This window comes from Callithrix jacchus, chromosome 17 (genome assembly GCF_049354715.1).
Source record: "Callithrix jacchus isolate 240 chromosome 17, calJac240_pri, whole genome shotgun sequence".
Lineage (NCBI taxonomy): Eukaryota > Metazoa > Chordata > Mammalia > Primates > Cebidae > Callithrix > Callithrix jacchus.
The window spans coordinates 56,434,620-56,457,018 of NC_133518.1; the positions used below are offsets into that span (position 1 = coordinate 56,434,620).

At 38.8% G+C, this 22,399-nt stretch overlaps 1 protein-coding gene across 50 annotated transcripts in view; it reads right to left on the reverse strand.

Moving 5' to 3' along the window:
- Positions 1 to 20,349, reverse strand: part of TBC1D5 (TBC1 domain family member 5) — a 562,606-nt gene extending 542,257 nt beyond the window's left edge. For 49 of the 50 annotated variants that reach the window (XM_078354367.1, XM_078354358.1, XM_078354366.1 and 46 more), the window contains exon 1: positions 20,216 to 20,349. The gene's annotated coding sequence lies outside the window, so the exon portion shown is untranslated. Of the gene's footprint in view, positions 1 to 19,794; positions 20,133 to 20,215 lie in introns of those variants that run through there. The other variant, XM_035278740.3, reaches the window with a different exon arrangement.
- Between the last annotated feature and the right edge of the window lie 2,050 nt (positions 20,350 to 22,399).

Consider the following 22,399-nt stretch of genomic DNA (forward strand, 5'->3'; position numbering starts at 1 on the left):
TAACAACAGCCAGCACCCAATTTATCATACGCCCTCCTTTTCTTTCTCTTCCCACCCACTACCATATTCCCAAAAGTTTTTCCTAAAAGAAGATTGTTCTTAGGGATTATTGTTATTAATGTAACTGTTTTTATTGGTTATTGTTAAATACATAACATAAAATTTACCATTTTAACCATTTTTAATTGTACAATTCAATGTTAAGTACATTCACAATGCTGTATCACCATTACCACTGTCTATATTTAGACCTTGCATCATCCCAAACAGAAACTCTGCATCAATTAAACAATCATTCCCCAATGCTCCTCCTCCAGCCATGGTAATCTCTAATTGATTTTTATAATACCATTTTATAAACATATAAAAAATAAGTAAAAATAGAATAATAAAACCCTACAGACAGAAGACCCGGACTCAACAAATTATCAAATTTTGCTATACTTGTTTCAACTGTCCCAGACCTATTTCACTACTTCATACTTATACAAAAACTATAGATTCTTCTTACATAACCACAATGTCATTATCACAACAATATCAGTAATTTCTCAGTACCATCAAATGTTGAAATTTTAAAAATAAAATCAAGTAATTATAGAAAATATTTGCTTCCAACAAAGTTTTCATTGATCCTCTCAATAATGTCTAAATAGTTTGTTATAAAAACTGTTTAATAAAAGATAATACCTACTGAAGACCAAAAAAACCTACAATGTTTCAAATGAAAGCTTACCATTGACTAATTACACTGGTCACCATACACACTGACAAACCATTAAGGAGAGTTATATATTTTTCCACTACAAATCTAAATGTTATTTAGTATCTCAATAATGAAAGGTTTCCCAGCAGTGCACCACAAAAGTCACCCAGTAAAACCTGTTAGCATCATTATTTGCTTCCCATAAGCAATCATGACTTGAAAAGCCCATTTGTCTAGTATTATTTTTTTTAATGGACTACTCAATTTTAAAAACTAGATTTATTTTGTTCACCCTCAGTTTTCTTAATAGTATTGTAGAATGTAAAGACATGATTATCCACAAAAAACCTGTTGGTTTTGCAGAAAGGCCAAACTACAGTACTGAAGAGATATATGAATAAACTCTACTTAACAAACAATAGTAGTAACTGCTATTCCTATGAAGACTGACTTTGATGCACAAAAGTTTGACATAATAAAATCAAAAAATCTCATTTTCAAAATATAAAATTAGAGAACATAAAACAGAGGCTCGCTCAAATTTATCCTATACTTTTTCACATAGCATATTCACTAGTTAATAAGAAATTACCAGCCTGTGTTATATAAACAACCAAAGCTCAAAATATGAAATATAAAGCCAAATGTAAACAAGAAAATAATCTACATGTGTTTTATACAGTATCTTTTCTAATCCTATGTATTTTTACTAATGCAAAATATATCAACTTAGAAAGTATAATGCTAACATTCTTTAAAGTTTGTGATTATAAGGGATTACCTCCAAGATCAAAAGCAGCACTGCATGCATACTAATATCACACGATCTAACTGCACAAAAATTTGCTCTGCTCAAGTTGTTCATCACATGAGTGTCTAAAGTAAATCAAGAAAATTAAAACACTTAAGATGTTTAACAGGAAGCATTTGTGTATGTGTGTATTTAGATAAAGCTGTGTCACTATTTTTACGCAAATGACTTTCAAGTATTTGATTGAAGATCCTAGGACTTCTTAAAAGATAAATCAAGAAATGCCTGTTTTGTTTTCAATGCCTCTGTAACCTGAAAAAAACTGAAAAGCTACAAATATAACACATTTGTGTAGCCAACATTTTTTAAATGATGTCAAGTTTCAAAGATTAAAAACCTCTGCATTGTCTTTATATCATTTTAAAATTTCACTAGAATAAAAAAATGTGGTTTAAAAATGCAATTAGCTAACATATCCTACATAGTCATCACTACTCAATGAGAAAAATAATGGCTAAATATTGAGTAAAGAAAAAAACCTAGAAAAAAATTGCAAGGTGTAGAAGCACTTCTACATCATAAAACATTGCAGGTTGGGTATGGTGGCTCAGACCTATAATCCCAGCACTTGGGGAAGGCAAGGTAGGAGGATTGCTTGAGCCCAGGAGTTTGAGACCAGCTTGGGCAGCATAGGGAGACCCTGTCTCTTAAAAAATGTTTTTAAGTAGATGGGCATTGTGGCACATACCTGTGGTCCCAGCTATTCGAGAGGATCACCTGAGGTGGAAGGATCTCCTGAGCCTGGGAAATCAAGGCTGTAATTAGCAGTGATCTCACCACTACCCTCCAGCCTGGACAACAGAGTGAGACTTTTTTTTGAGATGGAGTCTCACTCTGTCGCCCAGGCTAGAGTGCAGTGGCATAATCTTGGTTCATTGTAACCTCCATCTCTCAGGTTCAAGCAATTCTCCTGCCCCAGCCTTCCAAGTAGCTGGGATTACAGACATGCACTACAACACCCAACTAATTTTTGTATTTTTTAGTAGAAATGGGGTTTTGCTAAGTTGGCCAGGCTGGTCTTGAACTCCTGACCTCAAGTGATCCCCGTGCCTCGCCTCCCAAAGGGCTGAGATTACAGGCATGAGATACTGCACCCAGCCGAGACCGTTTCAAAAACAAAGACAACAAAAATTCTATTCATGTTTCAACTATAAACTATAAAAAGAAAAATCTAGGTCTATCAAATATTTTACAGAAACAAGCATTCTTAATTTAAACAGTAATTAGAGTTCTCTGATGGCTGTTATCCTAAATTATTCCAGGTCAATAAATTTACCTTTTGAAAACTAAAGTGTAAGTGTAATGTATTAAGTACATACTTTATAACTATTTTTTGAACTGAATAAAAAAATTCAGATATACCATAAATTAACTTCAGTATCAAGAGGCAGAAAAGTGAGAGAGAGCAAGAGCGGGTGGGTGGGTGGTTGGGTAGATGGGTGGGGGTGTGTGTGTGTTGTGGCTGGCAATCTTTTTAACTTTCTAAACGAAGTCAACAATTTCATCTTGCCTTCTTACCACTGCCTCTCTCATAAGTGTCATGAAGAATGTGAAGTTCTGAGCCTCACTGGTGAAAGTTGCAGTGAGCCAAGATTGTGCCACTACACTCTAGCCTGGCCTACAAAGTAAGACTCTGTCTCAAAAACAAATAAAAAATAATCATTATTAATAATAATAATAATAATGTGGCTGGGCATGGTGGCTTACACTTGTAATCCTAGCACTTTGGGAGGCCAAGGAAGGCTGAATGCCTGAGTGCAAGAGTTCAAGACCAGCCTCCCAACATGTACCCCATCTCTACTAAAAAGTACAAAACTTAGCTGGATGCTAGTAGCATGTGCCTGTAATCTCAGCTACTGGGGAAGTTAAGGCACAAGAATCACTGGAACCCAAGAGGCAGAGGTTGCAGTGAGACGAGATCACGCCATTACACTCCAGCCTGAGCCATCGAGCAAGACTCTGTCTCAAAAAACAAATTAGTTAGTTAATTAATAAATAATAATAATGCAAAGCTTCCTGACCTGTGAGCAATACACATAACCAATGTTATGGAAAACTAATCATCAAATCAACAGTTAAAGCAATTTTCTGACATTTTCTTGCCTTCAAAAAAATGCATTACTATTAATGTCCTTAACTCTACAATATTGAAAGTATCATCAGTTCTTGTACAATTTCAATTTCCTTGCCAGATTTAATTAACTCTTCTATTTTACTCAGCACAAGTATCCCTTATACAAACTGCTTGAGACTGGAAGTGTTCTAGATTTTCTATTTTTTCAAATTTTTGAATATTTGCATACACATAATGAGAAACCCTGGAGATGGGACCCAAGTATAAACAAAAATTCATTTATGTCTCACTTATACCTTATGTACACAGCCTTACAGTAATTTTATACAATATTTTATGCATGAAACAAAGTTCTCACTGATTCATGACAGATCAGGTTTGATATTTTCCACCTCTGGTGTCACATCAGCACTCAAAAAATTTTGGATTTTGGATCATTTCAGATTTCAGTTTTTCAGATGAGGGAACCTCAACCTGTAGTAACAATTTTTAAGTTGCCATATATTGGGAACCCAGTAAGAATCATACACTGTCTTCAGTGCTTTTTACAAACATGACCTGCAATACGCCCACAATATACCTGCAAGGTAGTCACATCCCTATTTTACAAATCAGAAAACTAAGTCTCAGAAGGGTTGTTACTTCATGAAGACTGCATTACTAAGTGCTGGAGCCAGATTCTAATCCAGATCCATTTAACTTTAAGGTCTGTTTGTTCTTCCCACTATCCTAGGCTCTTCCTTATGCAAACCTTGGTCATGGGTGAAAAACACATCTCCCATTATTTTTTTCCCCAGAAATGTATTTGGGATGGGGGCAGTAAGAGAAATTTCCAGGACTTATTTTTGCAAATAGCAGGACACAGTTTTTTCCAAATGTGGTTTACATTTTAATATTTCAAATATGAACAGTAAGAACTACTTTATTGGGGGTGAAATTGGTCACTGGGTACAAAAAAATAGTTGTAAAGAAAGAATAAGACCTACTATTTGATAGCACAACTATCATTAACTATATTATCTAGGGTGACTAGACAATAACAATGGTACGTTTTAAAGTAACTAAAAGTTTAATTGGATTGTTTGCAACACAAAGGATAAATGCTTGAGGGGATGGATACTCCATTCTCTATGATGTGACTGTTTCACACTGCATGCCTGGATCAAAACATCTCATGTAACCCATAAATATATACACCTACTATATACCCACAAAAATTTTAAAATAACCAAAAAAAGTTAAAATAAAAAAGAATTACATTATTAATAAAATAAGACTTAAAAACATCCATTAATCACCACAAAAGATTTCCTACAATAATATTGATGATTCTGAACAAAGCAAAGATCCAAAAGTAGGAGTAAGGTATTGGTAAAAGTATTGCCAAACAGCATGTGTGTTTACTAAGTATAAACAATAATTTTCTAAGAATAATCACATGAAGCTCAGGATTGCTTATACAGTCCTTGAACTTAGGTTTGAACTGTGCCAGTATGCTTATGTGGATTTTTTCAAAACATGTATTTAAAAAATTTTTTGGAAACTCAAAATTAAAAAAAAATTCAGATGAACCATACAGCCTACAAATATCAAAAATTAATGCATAAAATACATGTAGATACTAGTCTATGTGTTAATCAACGGTTTATATTATCGGTAGGGCTTGCAGTAAACAGTTAGGTTTGAGGGAGTAAAAAGTTATAAATGGATTTTCAACTGCACAGGGAGTTGGCACCATTGTTCAAGGGTAAACTATGTAAGAATACTTCATTATAATACTAGAACCAATCAGAAAATATATTTATCTATACATGCTCTTTAAAATCAGAAAATATTTTCTAATTCTATCTGAAAATGTCTATTTCACTATTCTACCCTTATTCCTGAAATATATTTGCATCAGTTATAGAATTCTAGATTGGCAATTTTTTTTTTTTTTTTAAACAAACTCCCTCTGTGTTATCCAGGCTGACCTGCAGTCTCACTGGGCTCAAGCAATCCTCCAGCCACAGTCTCCTAAGTGGCTGGCTGCACCACGGTCTGGGCTGGGACCAACAGCACACACAACCATGCTCGTCTAATTTTTTAAAAATATTTGTAGAAATGGGGTCTTACAATGTTGTACAGGTTCATCTCAAACTCCTGGGCCCAAACAATCCTCCCACCTCAGCCTCCCAAAGTGCTGGGGTTACAGGCGTGAGCCATGGCATCCAGCCTAGACTGGCAAATTTTTTTCTAGCACATTGAGATATCATTCCACTTGCCTGGCTTCCACTTTTGCCCCTGTAGAGTAAGCTGTCGTTGTATCTGCCTCAGCTCCTTTGAAGGTAATCATTTATTCTCTGGCAACTTTTAAGATATTTTCTTCATTGTTGATCTTCATTTTACTATGATGTCTTCTAGATGCATATTTTCTTTAAGCTATTCTGCTGGCAATTCTCTGAGCTTCTCGCATTTGTTGTGGTCCTTTCTATTGGCTCTGAAACGTTTTCAACTATTATCTCATAAAATATTGTCTCCTCCTTTCCCATTATTTTCCTCTTGTGCTCTTGGAAAGCTAATGAAAGACATGTCACACTTTCTCATTTTATGTAATGTATGTGTTTATAAATATGTATTTCTTACCCTCTTTTTTCCCATTTCCTTCTCTGTGATACATTCTGCATAATTTATTCATTCATATATTCAGTTCTTTGAGTATATTTTTTTTTTTTTTGAGACAGAGTCTCGCTCTTTCACCCAGGCTGGAGTGGTGCAGTGGCACCATCTTGGCTCACTGCAACTTCCGCCTCCCACGTTCTTGCAATTCTCCTGCCTCAGCCTGCAGAGTAGCTGGGACTACAGGCACACACCCCTATGCCCCGATAATTTTTTTGTATTTTAGTAGAGATGAGGTTTCATCATGTCGCCCCGTTTGGTCTCGAACTCCTGAGCTCAAGCCTGCCTCAGCCTCCCAAAGTGCTGGGATTACAGGCGTGAGCCACAGCACCTGGCTTAGTATCTCTTTCTTTAGTTATATCCAATCTGCTGTTAACTACACCAAGTTTTTTCATCATAATTATTACCACATTTTTCACTTGTAGAGGTTTCATTGTTCAAGTCTTTTTCAAACACGTTGTTTCCTGTTCCCAGCAGATATTTTTCCATCAATGAATATAGTTGCTTTATAATCTGTGTCTGATATTTCTAACACCCAAAATTTTTAAGGGTCTATTTTTGTCTGTTGTTTCTGCTGCTTCTTACTTATGGTATTGTGCTTCCTTGTGTGCTTGGTTATAATTTACTGTGAACTAATTCTATGGAAAACTATTTGTGGGAATTCCCTGGAGCCTAAAATTAAAATGCATTCTGAGAGCATTTTCATTTCTTTCTGTGAGGCATCTGAAACCACTTTAATTCACAGCTTGAGGGGGTTTTTGGTACCAAGCAAAGTAAAATTTGAACTGCAAATCCAAGAGAGAGAAGGCCAGTTGTTTAGGAATGAAGACGTTTTGTTTGTTTGGTTGGTTTTTTAGGTCCAAGGCAACTTTTCTTGCAGCCTCCTGTGGCAAGAGCAAAGGAGGGGTTTTAATTCTGGTTCACTCATACTCTACAGGCATGGCTCTTTGGAGTATCGGTTTTATAGGAAAGGAATTTCCTAGTAGACTCCCCACCTTGGGCCAACATGGGCTTCAATTTCTACATACTGTGCCCAATGTAAAAGCTCCTCAGAATATGGCAAATGTCCTCAGAAGAAAAGCAGTCTTTAATATTCTGCTTGTCTCTCTGAATTCCTGCTTTCCTATAGATTCAGTCCTGGTAATTTGTTTTTTAATTTTAGGCTCAGGGGCACATGTAGGACATTATCACATACATATACTGCATGTTACAGGGGTATGGTGTGCAGATTATTTTATCACCTAGGTAATAAACACAGTACCCAATAGGTACTTTTATGATCATCTCCCTCCTCCTCCACCATCAACTCTCAAGTAGGCCCCAGTGTCTGTTGTTCCTTCTTTGCGTTCATGTGTACTCAATGTTTAGCTCCCACTTATAAGTAAGAACATGCAGTATCTGGTTTTCTGTTCCTGCATTAGTTCACTTAAGATAATGGCTTCCAGTTTTTACCCATGTTGTTACAAAGGACATGATCCCATTCTTTTTATGGCTGCATAGTATTCCATGGTGTGTATGTACAACATTTTCTTTATCCGGCCTACAGCTGATGGACATTTAAGTTGATTCCATGTCTTTGCTATTTTGAATAGTGCTATGATGAACATACATGTCCATGTGTCTTTATGATGGAAAAACTTATATAATCAATATATAAATTTGGGGGGTATATAATCAATAACGGGGTTGCTGGGTCAAGGTACTTCTATTAAGTTGAGAAATCAATACGCTACTTTCCACAATGGCTAATTTACTTTCCCACCAGCAGTTTATACACATTCCTTACTCTCTGCAACCTCATCAGCAAGTTATTTTTTATTTTTTAGTAACAGCCATTGCTGACTGATGTGAGATAGTATCTCATTGTGGGTTTGATTTGCATCTCCCTAATGATTAATGATGTTGAGCATTTTTTTTATATGCTTAGGGCTGTATATGTATGTCTTCTTTTGAAAAGTGGCCTTTTCATGTCCTTTGCTCAATTTTCGATAAAGTTTGTTTTTTACTTGTTCAACTGCTTAAGTTCCTTACAGATTATAGATATTATACCTTTGTTGGATAGATAGTTTACAAATATTTCCTCCCATTCTGTAGGTTGTCTACTCTGTTGACAACGTTTTTTACTGCTACACATGTTAGTTCTGAAAGAATAAACCTTTTTAATATATTTTATCCTGCTTTTCTAGTTGTTTTCAGAAAATTACTGTGTTCATGTAAATAAGCTGACCATATTACCCCATTTTCTATTTGAAAAGGTTTCATATTTTTATATTGTAATCATTAAAAGTTTCACTTCGTGGAACTATGCAACACTGACACAGCAAAGAATAATTTCTCTTTACTCAACTTGATTCCACCAATATTGTCTAGAATGGATTTTTACCAAATCTAACAGATCAATCCTATTATAAGGCTACTAATAGATAACAAGATTCTGAAATTAAGCCTTCAAATAGAAATATGTATAACTGCTATGGAATTTAGTGGTCTACTGATTTTCTCCCCACTAGCAATACTTAAAATGTACAAAAACTACATATTTGAAACAACTAGAAGCTTAGCCAGAGTGGTGAAAACATGACAAATAAAGGGGAACTGAGTTCAGTCTTGTTTCTCCTGAGAAACAGTCATAAGGAACAATAACAAAAGCTGAAGTCACCAAAAAGGGGGAAGAACCCTAACATTTATTAGATTTTAATTATCCACAAATCTACATGAAAAATTATTTTTCTAGAAAAATACAAATTACTAAAATTGATCCAAGGTATTAGAGAAATGTAACACATAAGTAACCAAGAAAGAAGCTAAGAGAATAAACAAAGGACTACTCCACGAAAAGCATCAGGCCTACATAAATAGGTAAGTTGTTTCAATCACATGCTATTTAAACTGTTCCAGAGCACACAGAAAGGATATTATTTTGCCCGGGCACGGTGGCTGAAGCCTGTAATCCCAGCACTTTGGGAGGCTGAGGCGGGTGGATCATGAGGTCAAGAGATCGAGATCATCCTGGTCAACATGATGAAACCCCGTCTCTACTAAAAATACAAAAAAATTAGCTGGGGATGGTGGTGCATGCCTGTAATCCCAGCTACTCAGGAGGCTGAGGCAGGAGAATTGCCTGAACCCAGGAGGCGGAGGTTGTGGTGAGCCGAGATTGCACCATTGCACTCCAGCCTGGGTAACGAGAGAGAAACTCTGTCTCAAAAAAAAAAGAAAGGATATTATTTTGATAAAACCAGTATAATATTGATGATAAACCTCACAAAGAGAACATATAAATGGAAGTGCATGCCTGTTACCCTTATGAATGACTACGGCTCCAAACATCCAAAAGAAAGTACTAATGAGTGGAATCCACAGTATATTAGAATAGTAACATATGATAAATGTTTACTCCAAGAACATAATATTTTGATAGTAGAAAAATCTGTCAATATAATTCATCATATTGGAAGGACAAAGGGTGGAAAATATAACTATGACAAGTGAAACTAAAAAAGGCATTTGATTACAGTCAACATCCATATCTTACAGAAAATCATGCTACATGTGACTTTAAAGTGCACACACATGCATATCCATACACCCTAACCAAAGTCAGCACAATGTTTAATGGAGCAATATTTGAAACATTACCACTAACATTCGGCATCAAATAAGGAGGCTGGCTGCCATCACTATTAATTAAAATTATTCTGAAAGTGGTAGCCAAAGGAATTAGATAAGCCAACAAATTAAAAAGGTATAAATATTAGATAGGAATAGGGAACATTCACCAATGTTTGTAAGGTATTTTCTACCTTGAAAACCAAATAGAATCAACTGAAAAGCTACCAAAAATCATGAAAATAAACATGTGAGACCGGCCAAAAAAAAATCAGGAAGAGAATAATGAGGGAAGTCTGGTCCTATCCAGATATTATAATGCACTAAGAGCTACAGGAACTTGTTACTGATGCATAAAGAGACAAACAGCTCAATGGAATAAACCCAAGATTCCAGAAGTAGATCAAGAACATATGGGCATTTTGAATTTAATAAAGGTGGTGCTTCAAATCTGTGGGGAAAAGGTAAGTTACTCAATAAATAATGCTGCAAAAGTTGTCAAGCCATTTGAAAAAGAATAAATTTGGGTCTTTCTCTGTACACAGAAAAAAAATTTCAAATGGGTCAAAGATTTATACATAAAAAAAATACTACAAATACAAAAAATTAGGTGGGCATGGTGGCACGTGCCTGTAATCCCAGCTACTTGGGAGGCTGAGGCAGGAGAACTGCCTGAACCCAGGAGGCGGAGGCTGCAGTGAGCCGAGATCGCGCCATTGCACTCCAACCTGGGTAACAGGAGCGAAACTTCAGTCTCAAAAAAAAAAATACGAAACCATGAAAATGAAGTCTCAATCAAGACTTCATTTTATAATGTATAATTTTGGAATAGGGAAAGTCTTTCCAACATTATCCCAAAACCAAAAGCTGTAAAGAAAAAAAGTAATATATAAGAATATTTTAAAATGTAATAATTCTTAGTAAAAATTTTAAGAATATATAGCAAATTTACAAACAACGTTGGGAATATTTCCAACACACAATAAGCAAAGAGTTAAAGATATAACATAAAAATACCACCTAAAAATCAGTAAGAAAAAAAGTGAACATCCCCAAAAATGAACAAAGAGCTTATATACGCATTAAAGAAAGAAAAATAAAAGCATTCTATCAGTTTTTGCCAACAGACTAACTAAAAACAATGATTTATAATACCCTCTGGTGGCAAGGTTCTAAAGCAATTAGCTCTCTCCTGCACTAAAGGCTGAGGTATAAATTAACTTTCTATAAAGTAGTTCTGCAGTTAAGTACCAAAATTTCGATTACACATACCCTCTGATACAATAATCCCAATGACAGAAATACAGTTAGGGTAATATCAGTGCTAGAGGATTTGTGAAAGATGAAATTTGGGGGAAAAAAAAGAACACAAAACTGATTAAGTTACATGCTCAAATAAAACTTAAAAATTAGAAATCCATCTGAATAATTACAGAAAGAGAGAACGTTAAGTAAAATTGTTCAAGAAGAGTGAGAACAAAGGTCACTTTTTTAAACTGTAGTTAATGTTGGCCAGCATGGTGGCTCACACCTGTAATCCCAGCACTTTGGGAGGCCGAGGCAGGCAGATCACCTGAGGTCCAGAGTTCAAGACCAGCCTGGACAACATGGTGAAACCCTGTCTCTACTAAAACTACAAAAAAATTAGCTAGGCGAGGTGGCAGGCACCTGTAATCCAAGCTACTCAGGAGGCTGAGGCAGGAGGATCACTTGAACCCGAGAGGCAGAATCTGGTTGCAGTGAGCCAAGAACCAACCATTGCACTCCAGCCAGGTGACAAGAATGAAACCCTGTCTCAAAAAAAAAAAGCAACAACAAAAAACTACACTTAATGTTATACTTTGATTGTTGAGAATATGAAAGTACAGACAGGAATTACTTCATTCCACAGTTTTTGTAGTTTGTATTTTAGGTTTCTGTAGCATTAAGTATAGTTGCAAATTCTTTGTCATTTTCTCCATCAAGAGATGATGTTTAATTCTCCTCTTCTTGAATATGAGTTGACTCTTTGTCTTCCTAGTCAACAGAATACCACAGACGTAGTATTCCATCAGTCCCTAGCCTAGCCTTCAAGAGGACTAGCTGTTTCTAGTTTTTGCCTCTTGAAATGCTTGTTCTTACAGCACTCCTTCTCAGAACCTACCAGTCGTGGTCAGGCCACAGGAAAAGGCTTCATTTAGTACCTCTGGTCAATAGTCCTAGTCAAGCTTCTGGATAGCAGCCAGCATCAACTGGCAACTATGTAAGTGAACCATTTGGAAGTAGACAATCTAAACCCCACTGAGCTGACACCAGAAACAAAGATACACTACCCCCAATGAGTCCTATAAGAATCATAAAATCATGAGTAAATAAATATTACTATTGTTTTAAGCAGCAAAGTTTTGAAGCCATTTGTCACACAGCAGTTAACAACTAGAACAGCCTCCTGTTTACTGCAGTATTTTTAGCACATAGAACAGTACCTGGTATGAGATATCTACTTTTAACAAGCACAACACCAAAAGTATGAAAGTAAAGATATTATACATGGATACATGACCCTGGCACTCACAGAGCAGACAAAAGCAGGGCACAGACTGAGTAAAAAGGTAATTATAATTCATAACAAATATGAGTAATACATAAATATTATAGAGTATTTGGCCAAACAGAAGGAGCACAACACAGACTTGGTAGTATAAAGAAGCTTCCTGGAACAGTGTGGCATTTAAGCTAAGACCTCACAAAAGTCAGTAAGATGAAGGAATAGAAAAACTACTCCATGCCCAAGGCAAGCAAAAACAGGAACAGAACCAAAATCGAAGAAATTCAGTACTCTTTAACCAAATCATGCAACACAAGAGAGGCAAAAGAGGGAGTCATGAAACTGGAAATAGGCAATGGAGAATATCGGGTTTTAAGCCACAGAATAAGAGAATCATGTGAGAGCTTAAAAAAGATTACCTACCTGGCTGCAGGGACACCAGTCAGAAGACCTTAGGGAAACAAAGGCAAGAGATGATGCGGACCTAAACTAGAGAAGACATAGTAGGGATGAAGACACAATGGGTTCAAATCCAGAGTTTGAGTTTGATGCCTGTACATGAGGATGTGGAGAACGGAGTAAAATGTGTCTGCCAGGTTTCTGGCTTCAACAACTAGGGAGATGGTAATGCTGAGATTAAAAATTAATTTTAAAAACACACGCACTTGTAAAGATTTTTTGTAAGAGAAGGTGGTAAATTCCGTTGTAGACATACTAAACTGAGTTTCCTGTGGGCCAGTAAGAAGTGGAATTATCTGGTGGGCAATCAGCTACACAGATTTGAACGTTCTGGGAAAAAATCAGGTTGGAGATCTAAGATAACAGACTCTTCAGGCCAGGCACACTGGTTCACACCTGTAATCCCAGCACTTTCGGAGGCTGAGGCAGGAGGATCACTTGAGGTCAGGAGTTTGAGACCAGAATGGCCAACGTGGGGAAACCCCATCTCTACTAAAAATGCAAAAATTAGTTGGGTATGGTGGTGCTCGCCTGTAGTCCCAGCTACTCAGGAGGCTGAGGCAGGAGAACTGCCTGAATCTACCAGGCAGATGTTGCAGTAAGTTAAGATCACAACACTGCACTCCAGTTTGGACAACACAGCAAGTCTCCATCTCAAAAAATTAAACAAAAAAAAGACTCTTCAGAAGCTTTTTCTATCTTGGTGATACTACTCCCACACTATCTACTTTGTAATGTTCAACCACTCAGTTACTATTCTATAATTTTATGGTGGGACACAGTGGCTCACACCTGTAATCCCAGCACTTTAGGAGGCCAAGGCAGGCGGATCACCTGAGTTCAAGACCAGCCTGACCAACATGTTGAAAGCCCATATCTACCAAAAGTACAAAAATTAGCCAGGCATGGTGGCATGCACCTATAATCCCAGCTACTCAGGAAGCTGAGGCAGAAGAATTGGAGGTTGCAATAAGATCACACCACTGCACTCCACCCTAGGTGACAGAGCAAGAATCTGTCTCAAATAAATACATACATAAATAAAAATTTTAAAGGTGGATATATAATTCTCTTGACAGTTTGTCTTTATGAAGTATCTGTCTCTCGTTTCATTAATGCTTCCATATAGGTAGTTTCATGTTATAAGGAAATCCAACTTTAATCAATACTTTGCCACACCCTTTGCAAGGTAGAATATATGATTGCCACTGGTCAATTTTGTAGTAGTTTTATGACAAGATGGGGACATTAGGGGAACTGTTCAGGACCACTTCCCATACTGGTGGGAAGCATGTAGTACTCCTGATCAAAGTAGAAAGGAGGTAAGAAGTGATTTTCTGAAAGAAACAAGACAAGGTATATCTGGAAAATAAACAGGAAGCCAGAAAATCAGGAAGGGGGCAGAGTCAAAGGAGTCCAGAGAGATAATCACGAAGTAGAAAGGCAACCAAAAAAGAAGAGTTCACACACTAGGAGGTGCTTGCCCATTCCTACCTCTCCCACTCTATCCAACCTTCACTGCATCTAGGTCTATTCATCACTTCCCAGTGACTTCTATTAATCTCAGTTCTGACAAATACAAAATGTGGCTTGGGGAACTTTAAGTAGTCCATGGCAGGAACATAGCTTGATAAGACAACTCACCATGAGGATCTTACCAGAAGAAAATCATGAGACATGATACTGAAAATAAGCTATGTGATTTTGCATAGTCTGAGCTCTGTAGTCTGTTTTCTCTTTTAATTTACACTAAACCACATAGAAAAAAATCTCAAGTTCTAAGGAAATAAAAGTGCAGAATAATCACTTGGCAGGGGGATGGAGCTAGACACCAATAATTACAAAGGAAGAGAGCTATGTATAATTACCAGGAATCTTTTGACATAAAAGTAGAATCACTTATCAGCACAGAACGCAAACCTCTGCAGCCGGTTCCTAAGATGTGTGCTCATTCCAACTCCATCAAGTCGGGGCTGTTTCTCTCTGAGGTATCTTCCCCATGGTGTTCATGTGAGAAATAAGGGCTTACTTCTCAATGGTCTAGTTATTCTGAAGACTCACTAATTAGAAGTGGGACTCTAAGTACTTTTGGTTCAACCCTTTTTATCTTATTTAGGAACAAAAAGTTTAGTAACTCTAGAACAGAAAACACTCCTGCTAACCAACGTTTGTTACTCAGCTTTCTAAATGAATACTCGCAATGCAAAGCTGAAGCTCATTTTGCCCTAAAGAGAACCTTAAGAAATTCCCAACAGGGCAGATAGTTCTCCTCATTTGTTTTTATAAAATTTTCACAATAGGCATTACTTTTTATAATGGGGGTAGGAGGTTCTCTTTTCTAATGGCAGGCTAATCTAACATACTGTGATTACTGGATCTAATACATGCACTCACAGCAGAATTTTTAGACATACATACCCACACTAGTCTTCCATAAAGTGTCATAAAATTACATTCAATCTGTCTTAAAAAGTCAGTCACTCTTTATGCAGCCTTCACAACTAGCAAAAAAGGAAAGGTAAACTCTTGTCTTAACAAAAAAACTATAACGTGTAATTATCTATTATGCCCATTTCAAAACTTTTAAGACTATATTGTTTCAAAAATTAAAAAACAAAAACCCAGTTAACATCTTTTCTAGGCAACTGAGTTAAGAAAAATGTAAATCTGCAATTACTAAATATTTTCGTGGCATTAGCCACAGAAACCACATGCAGCACTGGACAAAGACCAAATGACATTATCTTTACATGTTTTTCATCCAAACTAATAGACATTCAGAAAAAAAAGGTGACTAGGCTTTGCAAGACTACACTTGAGAGATTTTAACCAATCCTTTCACACCACCACCAAAGACATGGTTTCTTCTACAGCCCTACTTCCCTGTTTTCAAAGATCTGCATTGTGAAACTATATTTATTTGCATTTAATTCTCCAAAGAGATAAGAACATTACTATAACAATTCTGTATTTTCATCCAAAAAGTACAAACTGTTTTCTTGGCCCACATAGCCTTTTCCCAAATAAATGCACAATCTCCAAAAATATAGTCAGTCTTGAAGTTATATGGGTATGATCTACCACACTGTAGACTATTCATAGAATATCTATTACTTACATGATAGCATTAAGGGTTTGCACACACACACACACTCTCTCTCTCTCTCTCTCTCTCTCTCTCTCTCTAATTCTCTAAACAATCCTGTGAGGTAGTTACTATTATTAGCCCCCTTTAAAAGATGATAAAAGTGAGGCACTGTGAGACTAATCAGCCGACCAGCATGGCTTTGTAACAGATATTATAATCATACAGAATTTGTAAAAAATACTAAAAGTATTATGAATGGCTAAAGATACTGATTAGAAGGCTTCCATCACTTGGATGTGCAACACATGCTTCCTTGGGTTAACCATAAGTAATGACTTGGCCATTCAGCTGAGAGGCCCAGAAAGCATGGCAGAGCTGGTATGGCCATGCACCCCACAACACAGCATGAGGGTAAGAAACGAAAAAGCCAGCAAGTGGGCATGCAGCAAGGGTTTCAACTCTTTCCTAATATTCCAAAAGAAGAAGAGAGAGTTTAGGACAAACTTAACAGATAACCTCTCGGCCTCTTTTTATCCCTTAATGTATAAAATGTTTAATGCTACTAAATCATTGCACAGAAATTATTTTTAAAAGTTTACATAACAATTATAGAATGATAAACATTTTCCTGTACATTTCACAGGTTTTAGAGAAAGCATTTACACTGAGATTTGTTGTTACATTGCCATCCTTCCCAAACTCACCATTATTCCAGTAATAGAGATTTGATGCTACTAGAAGCAACCCACAGGCCCTCTGTGACAACTGACCTCCCTCCCCTCTCCCAGCTGTTCCAATGCTGACCATCCCACCACCCGGACCTCACATTTCTCAAGTTCTGGTAAACACACTGTACACCCTGCCATTCCAATGATCTACCATTGTTGAGAGAAAGGTCTCGGGATCAGGTAGACTAGCACTACTTCTCATACTACTGCTGTTAAAGGACAAAACTTTCAGTGGTCTGAGACAAAAAGGGGGTCAAGAGAAAGGATTATGATTTTTAAATGAAACACAAATTATTCAACTTAAAAGATCATCCATTATTCTGAGGTTGTCCTTACTTTTTCAGTGTTAACATGTGATAATGACCAATGCTTTTTTTTTTGTATTGTCCTAACTGGCCAAATGAAAAGTCAGAAACCGAGTCAATCCCTAAACCTAAAGGTTAGGGTAACAAATACTAAATTAATCTACCATGTACACATGTAGGGTGGAGGACAAGCCCAGGCAGGAAATGAAGGCATAAAAAACTTTCAGAGGAAGTAGATACTTCTACATTTAACAGTGAAAAAGAAACTTAGACTGGTCCAGTGAACAAGTGCAAGCAAAATAAAACTGCAAATTTCAGTATCTTACTCAGAAAAGATTACAAGCACTGAGGCAGATGACAAATTCAACTTTTAAAATGAAAGTAGGGGATGGGCATGGTGGCTCACACCTGTAATCGTAATCCCAGCACTTTGGAAGGCCGATGCGGGTGGATCACAAGGTCAGGAGTTCAAGACCAGTCTGGCCAAGATGGTGAAACCCCATTTCTATTAAAAACACAAAATTTAGCCAGGTGTGGTAGCAGGCGCCTGTAATCCCAGCTACTTGGGAGGCTAAGGGAGAGAACTGTTTGAACCCGGGAGGCAGAAGTTACAGTGAGCCAAGAGAGCACCACTGCACCCCAAGCCTGGGCAACAGAGTGAGAGAAACTGTCTCAAAAAAAAAAAAAAAAAAAAAAAAAAAAAAAAAAAGTAGGCTGGGAGCAGTTGGACGCAGGGGCTCACACCTGTAATTCCAGCACTTTGGGAGGCTGAGGCAGGCAGATCACTTGAGGTCAGGAGTTCGAGACCAGCCTAGCCAAAATGGTGAAACCCAGTCTCTACTAAAAATACAAAAATTAGCCTAGACAAGAGCAAACCCTTTTCCAAAAAAAAAAAAAAGGTAGACCTAGTGCAGTGGCTCACACCTGTAATCCCAGCACCTTGGGAGGCCAAGGCAGGCATATTACTTGAGGCCAGAAGTTCCTGGCCAAGATGGTGAAACTCCATCTCTACTTAAAAACACACACTAAAATTAGTAGGGCGTGATGGCGGGCACCTGTAATCACAGCTACTCAGGAGGCGGAGGCAGAATTGTTTGAAACCGCGAGGAACAGGTGGCAGGGAGCCAATATTGCACCACTGCACTCTAGCCTGAGTGACAGAGCTAGAGTCCGTCTCGAAAGAGTCAAGGTATGTAAAGCACTTAGAAAAGTGTCCACCACTTTTTATATAACATGAAAAAAAACTAAGGACTGGAAAGAAAATTACAAAAATTATGGTACTAAAAACTTCCACAGTTATTTAAAAGTACAACCTCTGCTCAGTCATCAGATGGAGTATAAATAAAAAGAAAAAAATTAAAAGTACAACCATTTTTCTGTACATAAAGTATATTATGTGACGCTTCTAAATTTTTCCATTTACATGAGAAAAAATAACATTAGGAAAAAAATCGGAATCCAGTTAGAATACCCACTGTAAAACTCAACTATTTGCAAATTTGCTTCCAAGGCTCAGGAATACACTACTCAACTGAGGCCTCATTTGAGTAATAGCACACATTCAGTAGTCCACCAATAAAAGAAACTTTCATCTCAGCTGTAGCTTCAAAGACCAGGATTCCTCACTTAAGTTGGTAAAACCCAATAACGCATAGCTGAGCAAGTCTTTCTCCTAACACCACACCAAGCCTCTATCGGAAAATTCACAGACCAGGTGATGCAGTCACAATACAGCATACACAGTATTTGCATTCTTCCTATCCCCTCCCCTAAGATGCAGACTCGGCCTGCTCACTCTGAAAGCTTTCTCAGTTCACCCTGCCATTTGCTCCTCTCCCAAGTCACCTCTACAAGCGACGGTGAATTATTAAAAGGAACATGTTCACTGATAAATACTTGTGTGCAAAGAAATAAAGTTATCTACTTTCTTGCTACTCAAAGATACTTCTTGTCCAGCAGCACATAGGTTATTAGGAATGCACAACATCATAATGCATCATAGACCTACTGAACCAGAAAATGCATTTTTAATAAGACCCCCAAGTGATTCCTACCCACATTAAGGTTTGATACTGTGATACTGCACATAGCAGTAAAAATTAAAAATGCTCCACTTTACAAATGAATTCAGAGATATGGAATGAAAAGTATCAAGACATAGAACCAGAAAAGCCCGAAGAGAAAAACCAATATATAAATGAATTTTCTTTGCCACTTGATAGCAAAGATTTTTCAACAATACCTATATTTATTGCTTCCTGCTTTAAGTATTTTGTGCAAGAGCACAACACAAAGTTTTACAAAGTACAAAAGAATGGGTCTAGAAATTCCCCCGCAATCTGGTCCAAACGTGTGAAACCTGCATGTTAAAATCTTAGGGTTCTGTCCAATTCAGAGTTGACAAATGAACTCACCAGGAAGTTATTATTCACACACACAAAAAAATCTACAGGATGTTAACTTTAAACACATATTATAATTTCTGGAACTAAAACTAATAACTAATATCGAACCAATTCTAGGTCACTTCTAGAATCGAATCTTGTATTGAAGGTGTGTGTCTGTTTTTCCAGGAAAAGTTGGAGTGGGGAGCTGGATTCGCCCTCCCTGCCAAGTTATGCTCTTATCCTGAAAGACCTTACTTTCTTACGTGTGAATAAACTTAAGTCATACTAATTCCAGGTCACGGTTCCTTTCCTCAAAAGTGAAGTTAAGGCTTCTCTCCTCTAAAAACTGTATTTTTTAAGGTTTGAGGATTCCAGGCCCGTTTCGCTTCCGGCCAGGGAAGGAAGCATGCTGGCCGGGGCCCAAATGAACAGGGAAATTTACCAAGTAGGAAGTTGAGCACTAGTCCAGCCGCCAGGCTCTGCCCTCTTACTGCAGCTGGCCTTCCAGTCTACACGCCGACCTCCTGGGGCAGGGAAGCCAGGCAGGGTACAAGCAGTCACCCCGCCAGCTCGCCCGGGAGCTGAGGGGACCACCCTTCCTGCCATCCACCCCCAACGCCGACTCCGAGTCGCACAAACATGGGGCGGTGCGGCAACCCGTCCGCGGTGGCGGCGGTGGCCCCTCAGGCCTTCCCGTGAGGCGGCTGCGGCTGCGGCAGCCGCGCGAGGGGAGGCGAAACCCGTCCTGAGGCTGAGCGGGAGGCCGGGGCGGGAGCGACTGCGTGTGGGGCTGCACTGAAGGAAGGCGGAGGCGTTCAGAGGGCTTGGGCTTTTTTACGATTATCATCATTATTTTGTTTTACCTGTGGCGCAGAAGGGCTCCCCAGCTCCTATTCCCTGAATCCTCCTCCTCCCCTCCTCTTTCTCTCTCTCTCTCTCCCTCAGTCTGCCAGGCGCTCGCGGAACCTGCCGGGCCCGGCCCGACCTGAAAGAGAACAGGGCGGGAGGGGGTGGCGGCGGTGACCAGCGGCCACGTGACCACGCTCGCGCCGTAACGGCGACCGCCTCCTGCCGCGCGCCCTCCCCGCGCTCCACCTCTAATAACCCCGCAGCTTGCGCGCCTGGGAAGCTCGTGCGCAGGCGCCCGCCCGGGACCTTAAGTCTGCGCGGGAGCGCGACGCGTTCGCTCTCGGGTCCGGGTTTCTGGGGTCCGCGTGGCGCGAGACGCGAGACGCGAGTAGGTGGGGAGTGAGCCGCGGGCAGAGCTCTCCTTGGCTGAGCCGGCAGGCTGCTGAGCGCAGGCGCGTGAAGGGTTTTACCCCTCCTTTCTCTCCCCTCTTCCGGCAGGCGCGCGGCTGGAGGCTGGGAACCGGCTCCTGGGTTTTAGTCAGATGTTCACATCCATCAACTACCTTCCCAGGGTGGGACTGATAAGAAGGGGAGCAAAGGGTCCCAGAGACCTTCTTGAGATCCTGGCTCTCCTGCCAAGGAATTTACATTTCCTTGTCACGTGTAAATGGCCTTCCATTCCACTTTGTTCTGTAGGTGAGTAGGCTTCTAACTCAGCTCATCTGTCACTTTCTCAGTGAAACTTACCCCTCTCTACATTAGGGGAATTGATAGCACCTACTAGCTGAGTAGGCCTCTAACTCAGCTCATCTGTCACTTTCTCAGTGAAACTTACCCCTCTCTACATTAGGGGAATCGATAGCACCTACTAGCTGAGTAGGCCTCTAACTCAGCTCATCTGTCACTTTCTCCGCGAAACTTACTCCTCTCTACATTAGGGGAATCGATAGCACCTACTAGCTGAGTAGGCCTCTAACTCAGCTCATCTGTCACTTTCTCAGTGAAACTTACTCCTCTCTACATTAGGGGAATCAATAGCACCTACTAGCTGAGTAGGCCTCTAACTCAGCTCATCTGTCACTTTCTCAGTGAAACTTACTCCTCTCTACATTAGGGGAATCAATAGCACCTACTAGCTGAGTAGGCCTCTAACTCAGCTCATCTGTCACTTTCTCCGCGAAACTTACCCCTCCCTACTTTAGGGGAGTCACTAGCACTTTGTGCAGACCTACCTTGTAGTACAACCCATAGAAAGATAAAAGTTGGAAGTTATTTTTTACAAGCCCACAGTACTAGACTGTGGTTCTATCTTTTCCTCATAAACTTGGACACGGTCTTGAGCGTTGTAGTATATCCCTAAAAGTCTGATGACTATCAGAACACAGGCAATGTCTAAAACTTTGTCTTGTTGCCCTTGGCCTCTGCATAATAATGATTTAAGATCCCCTTTAACCCAAGCACGTGGAATGCTGGTGTTTGTTTCCCAATATGAAAGCCTTTAAATCATAACGCTAATTAAAGTGGTAAATGCTTCACCTAGTAAAAGAGATTTATGGCATTTTATTAGCTTATCTTCACAAAGAGCTCCAACAAAAATTGGTACTGTTTAGTCCAGAAAAAGGAAACCAAGTCAGAGCAAGGTCAGATTTCTGAAGGTTATCTAGCTTCAGAGAAAGGTGCCTGTGTGGGAGACATTTGTTTGTAGACAAACACCCCACTTCACACAGGGACCCTTCTTTTTCTGTTCCTCTTTCTGTTGCAGAAGCTGAACAGGTTAAGTTAGTGCCTGTGACCAGATTTAATCAGGGCAAATAAATAAAATGTAAACACTCCGTAATTGGGAGTTCTGGCTGGACCAGTCACCATTACTGTTAGACTGGCGAATACTGAGATGATAGTCAAGAAATGGGACTAGCAACAAAATGACAGAAAATCCTAGGATGAATGTATATGAATAAATAGGATTAACAGTGACTTCTGAGACACTAGGAAAATGACAACCCTCAAGATTTCATTCTCATGTTTCCAAAGTTGATGGACTCTTCTGCATTTACCACTGTATACGTCCACAGAGTGATCCCACCTGATAGTTTCAGCTACCACATAGGTTATGCTAATGGCATCATCCCATTCTAAATACTCAGCCCAAGATTCAGACCCTGTGGTAGACTATTTTCTTGTGGTCCACAATTAACTAT